The sequence below is a fragment of the Papio anubis genome, chromosome 16 (assembly GCF_008728515.1).
Source record: "Papio anubis isolate 15944 chromosome 16, Panubis1.0, whole genome shotgun sequence".
Taxonomy (NCBI): domain Eukaryota; kingdom Metazoa; phylum Chordata; class Mammalia; order Primates; family Cercopithecidae; genus Papio; species Papio anubis.
In genome coordinates, this window is record NC_044991.1 from 57,918,889 (window position 1) to 57,936,147 (window position 17,259).

At 41.1% G+C, this 17,259-nt stretch overlaps 1 protein-coding gene across 4 annotated transcripts in view; it reads left to right on the top strand.

Moving 5' to 3' along the window:
• The window catches only part of CSNK2A1 (casein kinase 2 alpha 1), a 75,653-nt gene that overhangs the window by 16,603 nt on the left and 41,791 nt on the right, over window positions 1-17,259 (top strand). The window contains exon 2 of one of the 4 annotated variants that reach the window (XM_009216409.3): window positions 12,143-12,259. The exons of the other annotated variants lie outside the window; for them this stretch is intronic. The gene's annotated coding sequence lies outside the window, so the exon portion shown is untranslated. The remainder of the gene's footprint in view (window positions 1-12,142; window positions 12,260-17,259) is intronic. 4 annotated transcript variants of the gene reach the window in all.

The window sequence follows — 17,259 nt, forward strand, 5'->3', positions numbered from 1 at the left end:
AATTTGTGTTTTTTTGTTTGTGATAATTTGTTATGTCACAATGGAAAACAAATACAGGAGTTTTGCTGGTTTTGTTTCAGAGTCTTTGGGATGTTATTTTCTAGAGAACAAAGATAGCAAAGATTCTATAAAATGACTTAGTCCTGGAAGACTCCATGGAATAATGGTGTTGAGTGGAACCTGTACCTCTTTCTTGATGTTTGAATATTATTATTGTCCTTAGATGCAGTTTGAAGGGGCTTGATGACCAGCTTAGTGAAATGTAGTTTCTGAAGATCTAGGACATTAATAGGATTCCTGTAAATAGGTGGCTTTTCCATATTTTGGATAAATGACATAATTTCTTCATTAGTTTTTATTGGCTTAATAATAGTTTATATGACAACCTTTTAAGGCTTATTTCATATTTTTTAGAGGAGATGGAAATGGATGATATATTTTTGTGAATTTGTAACTGTCTCTCTGTTCTCTCACACCTCCCACCCCACCCCAGCTCAGCTCAAAGTTGTAAGATCTTTTCTCCCTGTCATTGTCTGTTGAGGTTGTTGAGTTTAAGAGTCAGATCTGGGAATCATCACTACAGAATGGAGTTTCTAGCTTTCAAGAAAAGTCTTTTGTTTTTGTTCTTTAACAGTGTCCTATTGGTTGGATTCATAAAATATGGATTAACTAAATTTTAGTCAGATGATGAAGGAAATGAGACCATTTCTTTTGAGTTACTACCTGAATAGAAAGATGATTACAAGATTAGCATTTGAGGGCATGAAAGACTTTAGAGATTATGTTTGACTTTGGGTTTAGAGTAAGGGATATTGGGCCACATGAATAGTTAACTGATCTACTAAGATATCTCAGCCCTAGAGCTAGTCTAGAATCCTGGTCCAGCCAACAGTCATGACTTTCGAACTATATTCCCTGAGTACCCTTTTCTACTGTTGGCCGGGCTTGGTGACTCACACCTGTAATCCCAGCTCTTTGAGAGGCTGAGGTGGGTGGATCACTTGAGGTCAGGAGTTCAAGGCCAGCCTGGCCAACATGGTAAAACCCTGTCTCTACTAAAATTAGCTGAGTGTGGTGGTGCGTGCCTGTGGTCCCAGCTACTCAGGAGGCTGAGAATCACTTGAACCTGGGAGATGGAGGTTGGTTGCAGTGAGCCGAGATCATGCACTCCAGCCTGGGGGACAGAGAGAGACTCCGTCTCAAAAAAAAAAAAAAAAGAGAGATGTTAACTGTCTATAATATTCAACTGTATGACAGCTTTTGCATAAATATTTCAGTATGATTTGTACAAGTTAAGAAACTGAAAACCAGTATGATTTGCCATTGAATTAGGTAAGGGCTTAGTATTTTAAGGTAATAAATAATGTGATACTTGATTTGAAATGAGAAACTGGACTTTGATCTGTCACAATTCATAGGTAACCTGGATAAGGTTTGTTTCGTGAGAGTATTAATGTGTTCTTATACCTAAATTTCTTTGAACTTCTGAGATGGATAATTTCAAAAGTAGCATGTCATTTAGTTTATAGAGAAATCTAGGCCAGCCAGCTTTTCAAATGAAGAAATTCCTCTAGGATTATTAAGGAAAAGTAACTGCTGTCATTGTAACAAAGGATGTATTTTCATTGGATTATAGACAATTGGTAGTTTTCTTACACTGAGTGCTCCCAGATGTACCTTTTTTTAAAAAAAACATGTAGAAGTCAAAGATTGAGTCTTTTAAAAAGTTTAAGGTGAAAGCACTCACAGTATCACAAGATACTGCTAGGAGTGGCATTTTAACTGGTTTCTACAAATTCTGTCTTTCAGTCTTAGATATTAAAAAACCGTTCTTAGCAACAGTTGCTATGGTGGGCAAGCTTCTTTACATTCATGGTGATAATGTTTTCTTGCATGGAAAATATTGTGTTATCTGAGGTGATAGTTTTAGGGTTAAATACCAAGGTACAAGTTAGGTTAATGTTTTATAATTTTTTATGTGTGACATCTTAAATGCTCTTATATTGGCTCCTCTTTTCTTTTTATACTTTCTTGTCTTGTGGGTTTTTCTGACAGGTTTTATTAGCTGAAACATTTTAATTTGCTTGGAAAAGTGAACACTTGGAATTTTCCTGAAGTTATGACTAATGCTTTAATGGGCATTTCTCAATTTAGCTATCTCATCAATGTTCTATAAATTTTAAGAAAGCTACCCTGTTTAAAATGAATGGATAAATTATTTTCCAAAAAATGGTATCATGTCATATCCAGAAGTACAAGATAGTCATTTTGGGTTATTGAATTCATAACCACTCAAAAGATGTTGTTCATTCAGCAGATCCTGAGTACCTGCTACATTTCTGGCAGGTATTGTGCTGAAGATCTCCAAACTGTCACTGCCCTCCAAGCTTAAAATTGATTGACATTTTCTAATAATAGGCATATCATAGCACAACTTAGTATCTTTTGGAGGTGTTTTCTTATGATAACTCCTATTTGCTTTGTGTCTTAGGTATAGTTTCTGAAACAGCTACAGAAATGAGAAGGGGGTAGAATAGATAATTAATTGAGATTGCTGGTAGGGAGGCAAAGGCAGCCGGATAGTGGGAAAGAACTCCCACTTTGAGTTTGGGGAAGTTTACTTAACTTCTTCAAGTCTGGGAGTTCTTGTCTCTACGAGATTAAGGACCTGGCTTCATGGGCAACACTAGCCTTAGTCTCTTCATCATGGCAGATTCGTGAGCCACCTACCTCCAGGATTTTTGCCGGGGATTAATACTTCTGATGCAATAGTGGCCTCATCTCAGGATTACAGGATAAAGGAAGAAATTGGAAATGCTCCTGGCATATGGGTACTTGGCACAGTTGCTTGTACTTTCAGAAGAACAGTGTTTTATTGCCAGTGCTGTCGTTTCTTCTGTTGCTTTGGGGCAGAGTGTCATCTAGCCCGGGCTGGAGTGCAGTGGCAATCCTAGGCTCTCCTGCCAAACTCTGCATCCTGGGTTCATGCCATTCCTCCTGCCTCAGCCTCCCAGTGCTTCTGGGACTGAGAGCCCGCCACTGAGCTAATTTTTGTATATTTTTTAGTAGAGCCAGAGTTTCACACGTGTGTGGCCAGGATAGTCCTGATCCTCAGCCTCGTGATCCGCCTGCCTCGGCCTCCCCAGAAATTAACAGGATTACAGAGCCATAGCATGTCATTCACCATTCTTATTTCTTTTTGAGATAGAGTCTTGCTCTCCTATTGCCCAGAGGCTAGGTAAGTGGCGGATCTCAGCTCACTCACTGCAAGCTCCGCCTCCCGGATTCAGGCCATTCTCCTGTCTCAGCCTCCCGAGTAGCTGGGACTACAGGCGCCCGCCGCCTCACCCGGCTAGTTTTTTGTATTTTTTAGTAGAGACGGGGTTTCACCATTTTAGCCAGGATGGTCTCGATCTCCTGACCTCGTGATCCGCCCGTCTCGGCCTCCCAAAGTGCTGGGATTACAGGCTTGAGCCACCGCGCCCGGCCCATTCTTTATTTTCATTTTCAGCTGCCAAGAGTTCTTATTTTTTTAATGAGACTTTTGACCTGTACTTCCTGTTTCGAATGTAGCCTGTTGGGTGGGTGAGGTATGAATTGCTGCCTAGGGGTGGATCAGTATGTAACTCACACCCAGTGTAGATTACCTCAATTACTCGTGTACAGTGTCTATTAGCTAGTCTTGGTGAGTCTAGGGTTCTTTTGCTTCTAGATAGAGAAGGTAATCTTCCCATCTCAGACACAGGAAAAGGTCTACCTTTGCTCACCTATAGACTTGTGAATATAGATCAGAGGTCTTATTCCCAGTGGTTCTTTTATCACAGTTTGGGAATTACTTGAATAGTGTGTGTTAAGGATGTGTTTGGAGAAGGCCACCTCCCTGCATTAACATCTTCTCTGTGTCTTGTTCTCTCAGGTAATCCACTAACTTGGCTTTCTTGTTTGCTTTGTATTATTAAGTGATAACTGTAGGCAGACCAGGAACTTGTATTTATCGGCACTTTAAAACTTTTTTTTTTTTTTTGAGATGGAGTCTCGCTCCGTTGCCCAAGCTGGAGTGTAGTAGCACAATCTCTGCCTCCTGGGTTCAAGTGGTTCTCCTCTGTCAGCCTCCCAAGGAACTGGAATTACAGGAGCTTGCCAACCTAACCAGCTAATTTTTGTATTTTTAGTAGAAGTGGGGTTTCGCCGTGTTGGCCACGCTGGTCTCGAAATCCTGACCTCAGGTGATCCACCCACCTCAGCCTCCCAGAGTGCTGGGGTTACAGGCGTGAGCCACTGGCCAGTGTTTTGTGTATTCAAGATTATATAGAATGGCTACAAATGGCCATCTGCTTTGGAGTTGTCTACCTTTTGTAAAAAAATGAAAATAGGCCGGGTGCAGTGGCTCATACCTGTAATCCCAGCACTTTGGGAGGCCGAGGCAGGCGGACTGGTCTGAGGTCGGGAGTTCGAGACCAGCCTGACCAACATGGAGAAACCCCATCTCTACTAAAAATACAAAATTAGCCAGGCGTGGTGGCACATGCCTGTAACCCCAACTACTACGGAGGCCGAGGCAGGAGAATCGCTTGAACCTGGGAGGCGGAGTTTGCAGTGAGCCAAAATCTGCGCCATTGCACTCCAGCCTGGGCAACAAGAGCGAAACTCCGTCTCAAAAAAAAAAAAAGAAAAAAGAAAATAGACTATTGCCTAGCAATTAAAAGTATTCAAACATGTATTTTGCTACATAATTTGTTGTAAGAAGGTTATCAATGGTAAATAAAATGTTTTCATTATTTGCTTCTATTTGTCTGTCTTCCTGACCAGTTCATTTTTCCTTCCAGTGAAGCTATCTTGACCTAGGGTTTTCTTTGTGGGTAGTTTTTGAATTTTTTTGTAGAGACAACGTCTCAGCATGTTGCCCAGGCTGGTCTCAAACTCCTGGGCTCAAGCAGTCCTCTTGCCTCAGCCTCCCGAAGTGCTGAGTCATGAGCCACCGCACTGGTCTGAAGATTTTTTTTTTTTTTTTTTTTTTTTTTTTTGGGAGACAGCGTCTCACTCTGTTGCCAGGCTGGAGTGCAGTGGCACAACCTTAGATCACTGCAACCTCCACCTCCCGGGTTCAAGCAATTCTCCTGCCTCAGCCTTCCAAGTAGCTGGGACTACAGGCGCACACCGCCATGCCTGGCTAATTTTTTTTTTTTTTTGTATTTTAGTAGAGATGGGGTTTCACCATGTTGCCAAGGCTGGTCTCGAACACCTGAGCTCAGGCGATCCACCCATTTCAGCCTCCCGGAGTGCTGGGATTCCAGGCATGAGCACCCGGCCTGGTCTGAAGAATTTTTAAACACCACAGCTAAGGACCTGAACGTTCATCTGCAGCTACCTATATGCTCTTGTTACATACAGTTGTTATCCTAGTGGGTTTTTCACAGCCATCTTTTATGACTGTTTTTGGAAAACATCACATTGACCTTCATACATATTCAAAACTTTAGGCTTTGTTGCATCTGGAGCCCAACACTGAGGCCCACAGATGTCACCAACCCCCAGCCAGCATGGTGGGGCATGTCTCAGTTGTCTTCTTTTCTCCCTTCAGCAGCCACACAGAAAAGCTTTTCCATCATTTAAAATCTGATTTTTATACAATTTGTGGCCTGGTGGCCAGCCTATTCAGGTAAGAAAATAATGAAGAACCCTGACTATTGAAACTCAGTGTCCCACCCCCTCCTTGCCTCCAAATTTAAAGCAGTTCATTTTATTATAGTATTTTGGATAGGCTATAATAAATCAGTTTGGAGAATTAAGGAAATAGTATTAAATTTAGTGAAAAGAACCCATTTAGGCTTTGAATTCTAAACAGATCTGGCTTCCACCACTTAGTAATCCTGTTGTTTTTGGCAGATTATTTAACCTCTGAGTTTGTTTATTTCTAAAATCAGAATATGCATCTGATACTGTGTTTGGTTTATAAGAGGTATTCAAATGGTAGCAGCAGTTATTAAATTCATAAATGCTGAATTTTTCTTTAAATTACTGTATATCCCAAATGAAGTTTTCCATCTTTTGGTTCCAGAGGGTTATAGCCAGTGGAATAAAGTTTCACATTGTGACTTTATTTTGCTTGTGTGGCATGGTAAAAAGGTGTAGAGATGATGACTTCTGTCCATTTGTTATATTCCATATTATAGGAGACAGTACTGGAGTTCAAATTTCTCTTAGGTGTTTGGGGTAGAACTGTTAATCCAAATCAAACTGCTTGGATTTTCTTCTAATACCTCCCTTCATTGGAAGATCTCACACTGTTGCTATGTCATTTATGTCACATTGACACTCAGATCCCTTTTCTGGGTTGAAGGTAGAGAAATGTAATTCACACAAAAGGCCCAAATGCTAATATTTTATGTTTTACTGTACTTCCTGGTTTGTTTTATGGAAGTAATACTTACGTGTATTGCTTTAATTTTCTTTGTATGTATGTATTTATTTATTTTGAGACAGAATCTCTCTCTGTTACGCAGGCTGGAGTGCAGTGGCACGATCTCAGCTCACTGCAACCTCTGCTTCCTGGGTTCAAGTGATGCTCCTGCCTCAGCCTCCCAAGTAGCTGGGACTGCAGGTGTGCGCCACCACACCTGGCTAATTTTTGTATTTTTAGTAGAGATGGGGTTGTGCCATACTGGCCAGACTGGTCTTGAACTCCTGACCTCAGGTGATCCACCCGTCTTGGCCTCCCAAAGTGCTGGGATTATAGGTGTGAGCCACTGCACCTGGCCTGTGTGCATTGTTTTTAAAAACAAAAATGTTGAATGTTTTGTAAGTAGGAATAAAAGCAGAAGGCCCCCAGGGGCATGTTAGGATTTATAATCTCCTAAAGTTAAGTATCCTGCAAGTTTACACAAGCAGTAACTTAATGAATTACCAAGTATTACTGAGAATATTTGTGTTCCAAATTCAGAGCCTCAATCAAACCAGAAAAAAACATTCTGTTGGGTTTGAACAGGTAGTTTTCTTATTTATTATGTACTTAGAACCTTGGGACTTGAAGATCAGAGAGTCAAGGGAACTGCCAAGGAGTTAGTTGCTAGATATTTTTTTTTTTTTTTTTTTTGAGCTACATATATTTCCCCACTTGAAAAAACAAAAACACTACTACTTATTTGGCATTAGTGTGATAGGTGAGAGAGAATGTTGTTGGCCATGGTTACCACCTTAAATTGACATGGGAAAAGATAAATCAATATGAAGTGGAGGAAAAAAACAATAACTTCATTTAATCATACATTTTTACCATTAACCTGTTTTCTTTTGGCTTATCTTTCTGAGCTAAGGTAAGGAGGCTTGGTTTGTCTTTGTTGTTTTTGGTTTTTTGTGTCAGTGATCTCCAAATAGATGATCTTCCAGATGAAATAGTTGCCTGTTAGTACATCTGGACTGTAATTGAAGGCTGCAAAAGATGATTGCGTATCTCTTGAAACAAGGGGAATTGTGAAATAGTTTTCTCAACCTACTGCATGGATTTTGACTCTTCAGGTTGTGATCTCCACAAGTTATTCAAACTAGAATTTCTCAACCAGTGTATTGTGTCAGGGTGTGTTACAGATGTGTTGAGATACTGGTCCCCTCACACCTCTGGCCATTCATGCAGAATGTAGCTTGGATACAGCATCCAAACCAGTGACCTCAGATCCAGAGCAGTCTTGATCATTTACCCCATTGTGCCATACAAATATTATTTTCTTTCTGTCTTGACTTTTAAAAAGACTGGGCCAGGCGTGGTGGCTCACACCTGTAATCCCAGCACTTTTTGAGGCCGAGGCGGGTGGATCACAAGGTTAGGAATTCGAGACCATCCTGGCCAACATAGTGAAACCCTGTCTCTACTAAAATACAAAAAAAAAAATTAGCCGGGCATGGTGGTGCTTGCCTGTAGTCCAGCTACTCGGCAGGCTGAGGCAGGGGAATCACTTGAACGCGGGAAGTGGAGGTTGCAGTGAGCCGAGGTAGTGCCACTGCACTCCAGGCCTGGTGACAGAGCGAGACTCCATCTCAAAAAAAAAAAAAAAAAAAAAAAAACTGGGAACACTAATTTAGAAAGCTCAGTAATTAGATATCTTAACAGTTTTAAGATTCAAGGGGGTAAGCAATCTTAAAATAATCTTGGCTTTAAGTTTTTAAAGCCATTTTAAGGTACCTCTCTGACCCCCAAGTAATTCTCTTTGGACATGTGATTCAAAGGGTATGCTTTAAGATACAAGATTGTAAATTATTTAAGGTTGGACAGTAGTGAAGAAATTCAGTTCTTATTTTCTAAGCAATAATGTGAGGCAGAAGTAAAGTTCCCTTTTGTAAAACTGTTATCTCTACCTGACTAACTCTGAATGCCACTGTATTTTTTCTGAGGCTGACATTTTGTTAATCATTCATCAAGCTTGGGTCTCATACTCTGAAGCCTAGGATACATTGTCTTCTTGTCTTCCGTCAGGAAAGAATGGTGTATACTTAGTTTGAGCAGTTTAATTTTTTAATATTTATGTAAATCACCAAGTTAGCCTTCTTAGATGTGTTTCTGTTTGTCTAACTCAGGAATTATTAATTTTGCTGAAGTTTACAGATTTCCTGAGCCTGTAATAGTTTTTTTCTTCAAAAAAAAGTACGTGTACATACTACTCTATATACATTTACCAGATAGTTCATGGCCACTGATGTCATTGTTGAACTGCATTTTCAGTTCCATAATTTTTGTAGTCTTAAGTAAGAGTTTCCCCTGTCTTATTATTTGTTTATAAATTTATGTATTTAGTATAGACCAGGGATTGATAGCTCAAATGCCTTCAGGAGTCGAGCCAATAAGGTAAAGGAAGAGTTGTCCAGGTTTACGTGTGGTATCTCCATTGGGTGTCTTTTAAAAGAGCCAGTTGTTGAACAGTCACAGCTTAGCATACCCAGGTGGTTTTTGTCAGTGCAGGAAGGAAGAACCGTTGTTACCAGACAGAGAGACCTACCTGCCCTCCCTCCTCCTTTATTTCTTTTAAGAAATAGAAAGTTAAATTTTTTTTTAGTGTTGGTAACTATCACTTTGAAAAATATTAATTATGAACAATGTTAATACATAATTCAACTTTTTTTTTTGAGACGGAATTTCGCTCTTGTCGTCCAGACTGGAGTGCGATGGCGCAATCTCAGCTCACTGTAACCTCCACCTCCCAGGTTCAAGTGATTCTCCTGTCTCAGGCTCCCAAGTAGCTGGGATTACAGGTGCCCACCACCACCACGCCTGGCTAATTTTGTATTTTTAGTAGAGATGGGGTTTCACCATGTTGGCCAAGGCTGTCATGATCTCCTGACCTCAGGTGATCCGCCTGCCTCGGCCTCCCAAACTGGTGGGATTACAGGTGTGAGCCACTACGCCTGGCCCCGATTCACTTTGTAAAAACAGTGTGAAGGCCGGGCACTGTGGCTTATGCTGTAGTCCCAACACTTTAGAAGGCTGAGATGGGATAATCGCTTGAATCCAGGAGTTCAAGACCAGCCTGGGCAACATGGCAAAACCCCGTCTCTACTAAAAATACAGAAAATTAGCTGGGTGTGGTGGCATACACCCATAGTCCCAGCTACTTGGAAGGCTAAGGTAGGATGCTCACTTAAGCTCAGGAGTGTGAGGCTGCAGTGAAATGAGCTATGATCATGCCACTTGCACTCCAGCCTGGGTGACAGAGCAAGGTCAGCAAGGTCCTGACTCTAAAAAAAGAAAAAGAAAAAAAAAGTGAAAAACTTGTACACAAATGCACCTAGCAACATTGTTCATAGTAGCCAAAAAGTGGAGACAGTCCAAATATCCGTCAATCAATGAATGGATAACCAAAATGTGGTATATTTATACAGTGAATTCAGCCACAAAGGGAAATTAACTACTGATACTTGCAACAATGTGGATAACCTTGTAGACATTTTGCTAAGTGAAAGAGGCCACATATTGCATGATTCCATTTATGTGAAATGTCCATAATAGGCAAATACATGGAGACAGAAAGCAGATTTTTGGTTGCCAGAGGACTGTAGGAAGAGGCTGTCAGGAGTTACTCCTCTGAGGTACTGAGTTTCTTTTTGGGGCGATGACGTGTTCTGGAATCAGTTAGTAGTGATGGTTCCACAACATTGTGAATATACTAAAACACACCATTTTAGGGTACCAATTGTACCCTAAATGGATTTTATCTCAATTTTTAAAAAGTAATATGTGAGCCAGATAGGAGATACACACACAGAGTAGTCCTGTTCCCAGCCATCTGTGGGAAATATATTCCAAGATCCCCAGTGGATTCCTGAAACCACAGATAATACCAAACCTGATTGTCATCAAGTTGGAACACAGTTTTCTGTTCATGTCTTCTACCCAGAAATTTAATGCCTTTTCCTTCTTAACTAAGCCTTTATCACATACTGCGGTTATAACTTTTGCAGTTTGAGGTATGACAGCAAAACAACTGTGAATTTATTTTTCCCTCTTCACATTATCACTGATAGAAGATTTGTTCTTACTATAGATCTTAGCAATTTCCGCATACAATTTTTTTTCCATATTAAGTCAAGAACTTTCACCTTTTTACTTAAAGGAAGCACTTTACAGCTTCACATTGGCATTTCCAGATTCTCAGCATTGCTACTCTTGCACTTTGGGGAATTTCTTAAGTAAAATAAGGGTAACTTGAAGATAAGCACTGCAATACTGCAACATTCAAGTAACCAAGAAGGCTACCAAGTGACTAATGAGCAGGTGGCATATACAGCTGGACAAAGGGATGATTCACATCCAGGGCGGGATGGTACTAGATGGTGCAAGATTTCATCACATTACTCAGAACCATGTACAATTTAAAACATGGCTGGGTGCAATGGCTCATGCCTGTAATCCCAGCACTTTGGGAGGGTAAGGTGGGAGGATTGCTTGAGCCCAGGAGTTCAAGACCAGCCCGGACAACATAGTGAGAAACCTTCTTTACAAAAAAAAAAAAAAAAAGCCGGGAGTGGTGGTATATGCCCATGGTCCCAACTACAAGGGAGGCAGAGATGGGAGGTAGAGGCTGCTACAGTGAGCCACGGTTGCACCACTGCACTCCAGCCTGGGTGACTGAGTGAAGCCCCATCTCTAAAAACAAACAAAAATAAAACTTACAAATTGTTTATTTCTGGAATTTTCCATTTAATATTTTCAGACTGCAGTTGACTGCGGGTAACTGAAACCATGGGTATGGGAGTTAGCTGTGTTTGTGGTCCCAGTTTACAGTCCCTTGCTGTAGAACAGAAGAATAGGCTGTGAATCTAGACAAATGTTTTCCAATCACTATCTCTGACATTGGGAAGGTTATGCAGTTTTGCCTTCTGTAAAATGAGAAAGACATTACTTAGGTCATGGACTTGCTGGTTTAATAGTGATAAATCTGGCTGGGCATAGTGTCTCATGCCTGTAATCCCGGCATCTTGGGAGGCCAAGGTAGGAGGATTGCTTGAGCTTAGGACTTCCAGACGAGCCTGGGTAGCATAACAAAACCTCATCTCAGCAAAAAAGAAAAAAGAAAAAGAGAAAGAAAAAAAGAAAAAAAATTAATTAGCAGGGGACAGTAGTGTATGCCTATGGTCCCAGCTACTAAAGAAGCTGAGGGAGGAGGATTGCTTGAGCCTGGGAGGTCAAGGCTGCAGTGAGCTATGATCGTACCACTGCATTCCAGCCTGGGTAACAGAGCAACACCCTGTCACACACACAAAAAAGATATATCCCAAGAATCGGTGACTGACATAGGCATTCACATAATATCTTCAGAATTGAAAGGCAACCAGTTTTACTGCCCTTGCTTCCAGCCTATTCTATTTTTGTCAGTTTTAGGACAACTCACCTTATTAACTGTTGGTTATTGATCACCTACAGAGATGATGGTTGTCTCCTATGTAACCTACCTTCATGGCAGTGAAGAAGGTAGTGGGAGAAGGGTGATAATCCTTATATTCTGCAGTTTTCTCACTTTAATCAGGTAGGTTAAATCACATATCCAACATCAGATGTAGGTGTTAGTGGTTCTAGTGTACTTATTCTTCTGCAACCTCATGATGTCTTTTAAATCCAAGATCCATTCAGTAACGGAGTGCTGAACTGTTTTTGTAGCTCTGTCAAGGCTTGTCAAGCAGTGTGCTCATCACATGGTAAATCATGCAGCCTGGAACCTCATAAAAGCTCCAAGAAACATCATTCACCCATACTGACTAGTTTCACATCTCTTTGGTAAGTGATAGTAGGAAACCTTTTTTCTCTGGTTTAAAAAGGATGGATGCAATAACATTTATAGGTAAGACTGAGGAGCATTTTAAAAATCAACCACAGGCAGGGCACAGTGGCTCGTGCCTGTAACCCTAGTACTTTGGGAGGCTGAAGCAGTTGGATCACCTGAGTTCAGGAGTTTGAGACCAGCCTGGGCAATGGGGTGAACCATGGGGCATACACCAAGAGAAATAAATCAAAGTCCAAGTACTTGAATTCTTAATCTGAGGAGAGAGGTGTATGTAAACAAAATACATTCAGTGTGACAATGTCAGAGAGTATATGGGGTTGCTGTGGCCCTGTAGAAGAGGTACTTGGCTCATTTTGGAGAGAGATGGGAATGCTTCATAGCGGATGTAAAGTTTGCTGATTCTTGAAGGGCGAGTAGGATTTCTCTTAGCAAGCAGTATTGGAAGGCATAATCAATGTATAAAAGCAGAGAGACCTGGAGAGGAGTGGGAAGCAAGTTCAGTTTAAACAAATGTTTTGAAAAAATGTTAAGCTGTGCAGTACAAAGACATTAGGATAGAACAGGTTGAAACAATACTGATTGAATTTATTGGTTATGGGACCATTCATGGTTTTCATTTTTTGTGTCAGTTTTTGTTTTTTCTTCCTGAGAATCAGACTGGCATCTTGTATCAGTTTTGATAAATTATTTTTCTTCTGGGAATTTCAAGTTTATGGGCAAAAGTTGTTCATGATATTGTCTTATCTTTTTACCATCTGTAGGATCTGTAGTGATGTATCATTTCCATTCATTATACTGGATGTTTACCCTAATTCATCCCTCACTGCCTCATTTCCATTCTTGATATTGGACATTTACCCTAATTCTCCCTCCCTGCCTCCTTCCCTCTCTCTCTTTTTCTCTGTCTTTCTTTCTTTTTTTGAGATAGAGTCTCACTGTGTCACCAGGCTGGAGTGCAGTGGTGCCATCTCAGCTCACTGCAAGCTCCGCCTCCCAGGTTCACACCATTCTCCTGCCTCAGCCTCCTGAGTAGCTGGGACTACAGGCACCCACCACCATGCCCAGCTAATTTTTGTATTTTTAGTAGAGACAGGGTTTCACCCTGTTAGCCAGGATGGTCTCGATCTCCTGACCTTGTGATCCGCCTGCCTCAGCCTCCCAAAGTGCTGGGATTACAGGTGTGAGCCACTGCGCCCAGCTGATTTTTTTAATTTTTATTTTTGTAGAGGCAAGGTGTTGCCATGTTGCCCAGGCTGGTCTCGAACTCCTAGGTTCAAGTGATCCACTCATCTCAGCCTCCCAAAGTGCTGGGATTACAGGCATGAGCAACTGCGCCTGGCCTAAGTTTATACATTTCTAAGTCCTGCTTTAATTGTATCCCACATGTTTTGAAATATTGGATTTTTATGAACAAACTATGTGTAGCCTATGTTTTATTTTATTTAAAATTTATTGATTAATTGATTTTGAGGCAGGGTCTCTGTCAGCCAGGTTGGAGTGCAGCATTGTGATCATAACTCACTGAAGCCTTGAACTCCTGGGTTCACATGATCTCCTACTTCAGCCTTCTGAGTAGCTAGGATCACAGGTGCGTGCGCCATACTTAGCTAGCTTTTAAATTTTTCTGTAGAGCTGGTAGACTTGCTGTGTTGCCCAGGCTGGTCACGAACTCAGCCTCAAACCATCTTTCCTCTTCAGTCTCCCAAAGTGCAGGGATCCCTGAGCTCTGCCCAGCTCTTAATTTCTAACTGATATATAATCGTACATATTTATGGGATATATTGTGATGTATTGTGATGTTTCAATGCATGTATACATCGTGTGTATATATCCCATGTTTTAAATGTATTATTTATTTATTTATTTATTTTGTGATGGAGTCTCTGTCAGCCATGCTGGAGTGCTCACTGCAACCTCCACCTCCTGGGTTCAAGCAGTTTTCCAGCCTCAGCCTCCCAAGTAGCTGGGATTATAGGCACCTGCCACCACACCCAGCTAAGTTTTGTGTTTTGTTGTTGTTGTTGTTGTTGTTTTTAAGTAGAGATGAGGTTTCGCTATGTTGGCCAGGCTGATCTCAAACTGCTGACCTCAAGTGATGCACCCACCTTGGCCTCCCAAAGTGCTGGGATTACAGATGTGAGCCACCACACCTGACCTAGATGTATCTCTTTTACTTATTTATTAATTTTTTTTTTTTTTTTTTTTTTTTTTTTTACAAGAAGGAGTCTCACTCTGTCTCCCAGGCTGTAGTGCAATGGTGCTATCTCGCTACAACCTTCACCTCCCTGATTCAAGCAATTCCCCTGCCTCAGCCTCTAAGAGTAGCTGGGACTACAGGCATGCATCACCACACCCAGCTCATTTTTGTGTTTTTAGTAGAGATGGGTGTCACTGTTTTGGCCAGGGTGGTCTTGAGCTCCTGACCTCAGGTGATCTGCCCACCTTGGCCTCCCAAAGTGCTGGGATTACAGGCGTGAGCAGCCGTGCCCAGCCTAGGTGTATCTCTTTTAGACAGCACATGTGATAGAATTTTTTTCCTTTTTTTAAATTTTCTTTTTCCAATTAATATACAGTAAAATTGACTCCTTTTTGTGTGTACTGTTTTATGAATTTTAATATATACATAGATTCAAGTAACTACCATCACAACTGGGACATAGAACAGTTATATCACCTTCTGCATGTTACCCTTGGTAACATACCCAGCCTCCCACCCCTAATCTCTAGCAACCACTGTTTCTGTTCTGAGTTAGTACAGTTTTTTGGTTTTGTTTTGTTTTTGTTTTTTGAGACAGAGTCTCGCTCTCTCACCCAGGCTGGAGTGCATTGGCGCATCGGCTCACTGCGAGCTCCACCTCCCAGGTTCATGCCATTCTCCTGCCTCAGCCTCCCGAGTAGCTGGGACTACAGGCGCCCGCCACCATGCCCGGCTAATTTTTTGTATTTTTAGTAGAGACTGGATTTCACTATGTTAACTAGGATGGTCTTGCTCTCCTGACCTAGTGATCCGTCCGCTTCAACCTCCCAAAGTGCTGGGATTACAGGTGTGAGCCACCGTGCCCAGCCTCACTACAGTTTTATCTTTTCATAAATGTTCATATAAATGAAATCAAACATTATGTAATATTTTGAGACTGGCTTATTTCATTCAGCATACTGCCTCTGAGATTCATCAAATTTATTGTGTGTGTAAATGGTTAGTTCCTTTTTATTAGTAGTATTCCGTTTATGGATAGATTATAGTTATTTTTATCCATTCACTCCTTGAAGGACATTTTGGTTTTCATTCTTTGGTGATTATGAATAGAGCTGCTGTGAACATAACATTATAGGCTTTTGTGGACATAAGTTTTCATTTTTCTAGGGTAAATAACTTTGAGTTGGATTGCTGGGTCATATGAAAAATGTACATTTAACTTCTTTGTAAAGAAGTTGCCAAACTGTTTTCTAGAATGGCTGTACAGTACTATTTTGCATTCACACTAGAAATGTATGAGTTTCAGTTTTTCCTCCTCTTCTCTAGCATCTCATCCTCTTTAGTATTTCAAGTTAAATATTGGCAGTATTTAACTTGTAACATTGAAAATTTTAGATTTACAGGAGTTGCAGATAGAATCTCCATATATGCTTCCCTCAGTATCTCCTAATGTTCACATCTTGCCATAGCGGTGATACATCATCAACACTAAGAAATTGGGCCAGGCGTGGTGGCTCACACCTGTTACCCTGGTAACTGGAGGCCGTGGTGGGGAGGATTGCTTGAGGCCAGGAGTTTGAGAACAACCTGGGCAACATGGCAAGACCCCATCTCTACAAAAAATTAAAGTTAGGTGGGCATGGTGACATGTGCCTGTAGTCCTAGCTACTTAGGAGGCTGAGGCAGGAGGATCGCTTGAGCCCATGAGTTCGAGGCTGCTATGAACTGGGAGAGCTAGGATCACACCACTGGACTCCTGCCTGGGTGACAAAGTGAGACCCCCATCTCTAAAAAAAAAAAAAGAATAATAAAATATAAATAATAAAATAATTAAGAAATTAACATCGGTATAATAGTATTAACTCAACTACAAGCTTTATTTGGATTTTACCAGTTATATCTTTTTTCTGTTCAAGGAGCCAGTCCAGGATACCACATTAGTTTAGTCATCATGTGTCCTTAGTATCCTCCAGTCTGTGAAGCTTCTTAGTCTGTCTTTAATTTTCATTACTTGGAAACTTTTGAAGACTGGTGATGTATTTTATAGAATGTCCTTCAATACAGGTTTGATATTTTCTCAAGATTAAATTGTGGTTATGGATTTTTGAGAAGACTACCACAGAGGTGAAGTGCCCTTCTCATCACATTGTATCAGGGGCATATGATGTCAAAGTGACTTAGCACTAGTGATACTTCAGTAAAGTCTGCCAGGTTTTTCTACTGTAGAGTTGCTATTTCTCCGTTTCCAAGCCCATTGGACTTAGGAATGTCCTTGTGATTAATAAGCATGGAAAGGGAGAAATTTAGGCTCTCTTTCCATGCTTATTTCCTTTTCTAAAAGGAGGAAAATTGAGCTCCACCTCCTCAAGAATCTAGTGGCTGATGATAACAGATCATCAGGCTTTAGAGTCTCATAAGGAGCACGAAACCTAGATCCCTCACATGCGCAGTTCACAGTAGGGTTCTCCTATGAGAATCTAATGTTGCTGATCGAACAGGAGGCAGAGCTCAGGCAGTAATGCGAGTGACTCCTGCTGCTCACCTCCTGCTGTGTAGCCTGGTTCCTAACAGGCCACAAACTGGTACAGGCCCATGGCCCAGAGACTGGGGACCCCTGATGTAAATGGAAGTATACAATATGTAGGCTTTTGTTTCTGGCTTCTTCACTTTAAGATTCACCATATTGTTCAGGTGTAGCAGCTCACACCTGTAATCCTGCCACTTTGGGAGGCTGAAGCCAAAGGATTGCTTGAGGCCAGGCGTTTGAGACCAGCCTGGGCAACAAAGCAAGACCCT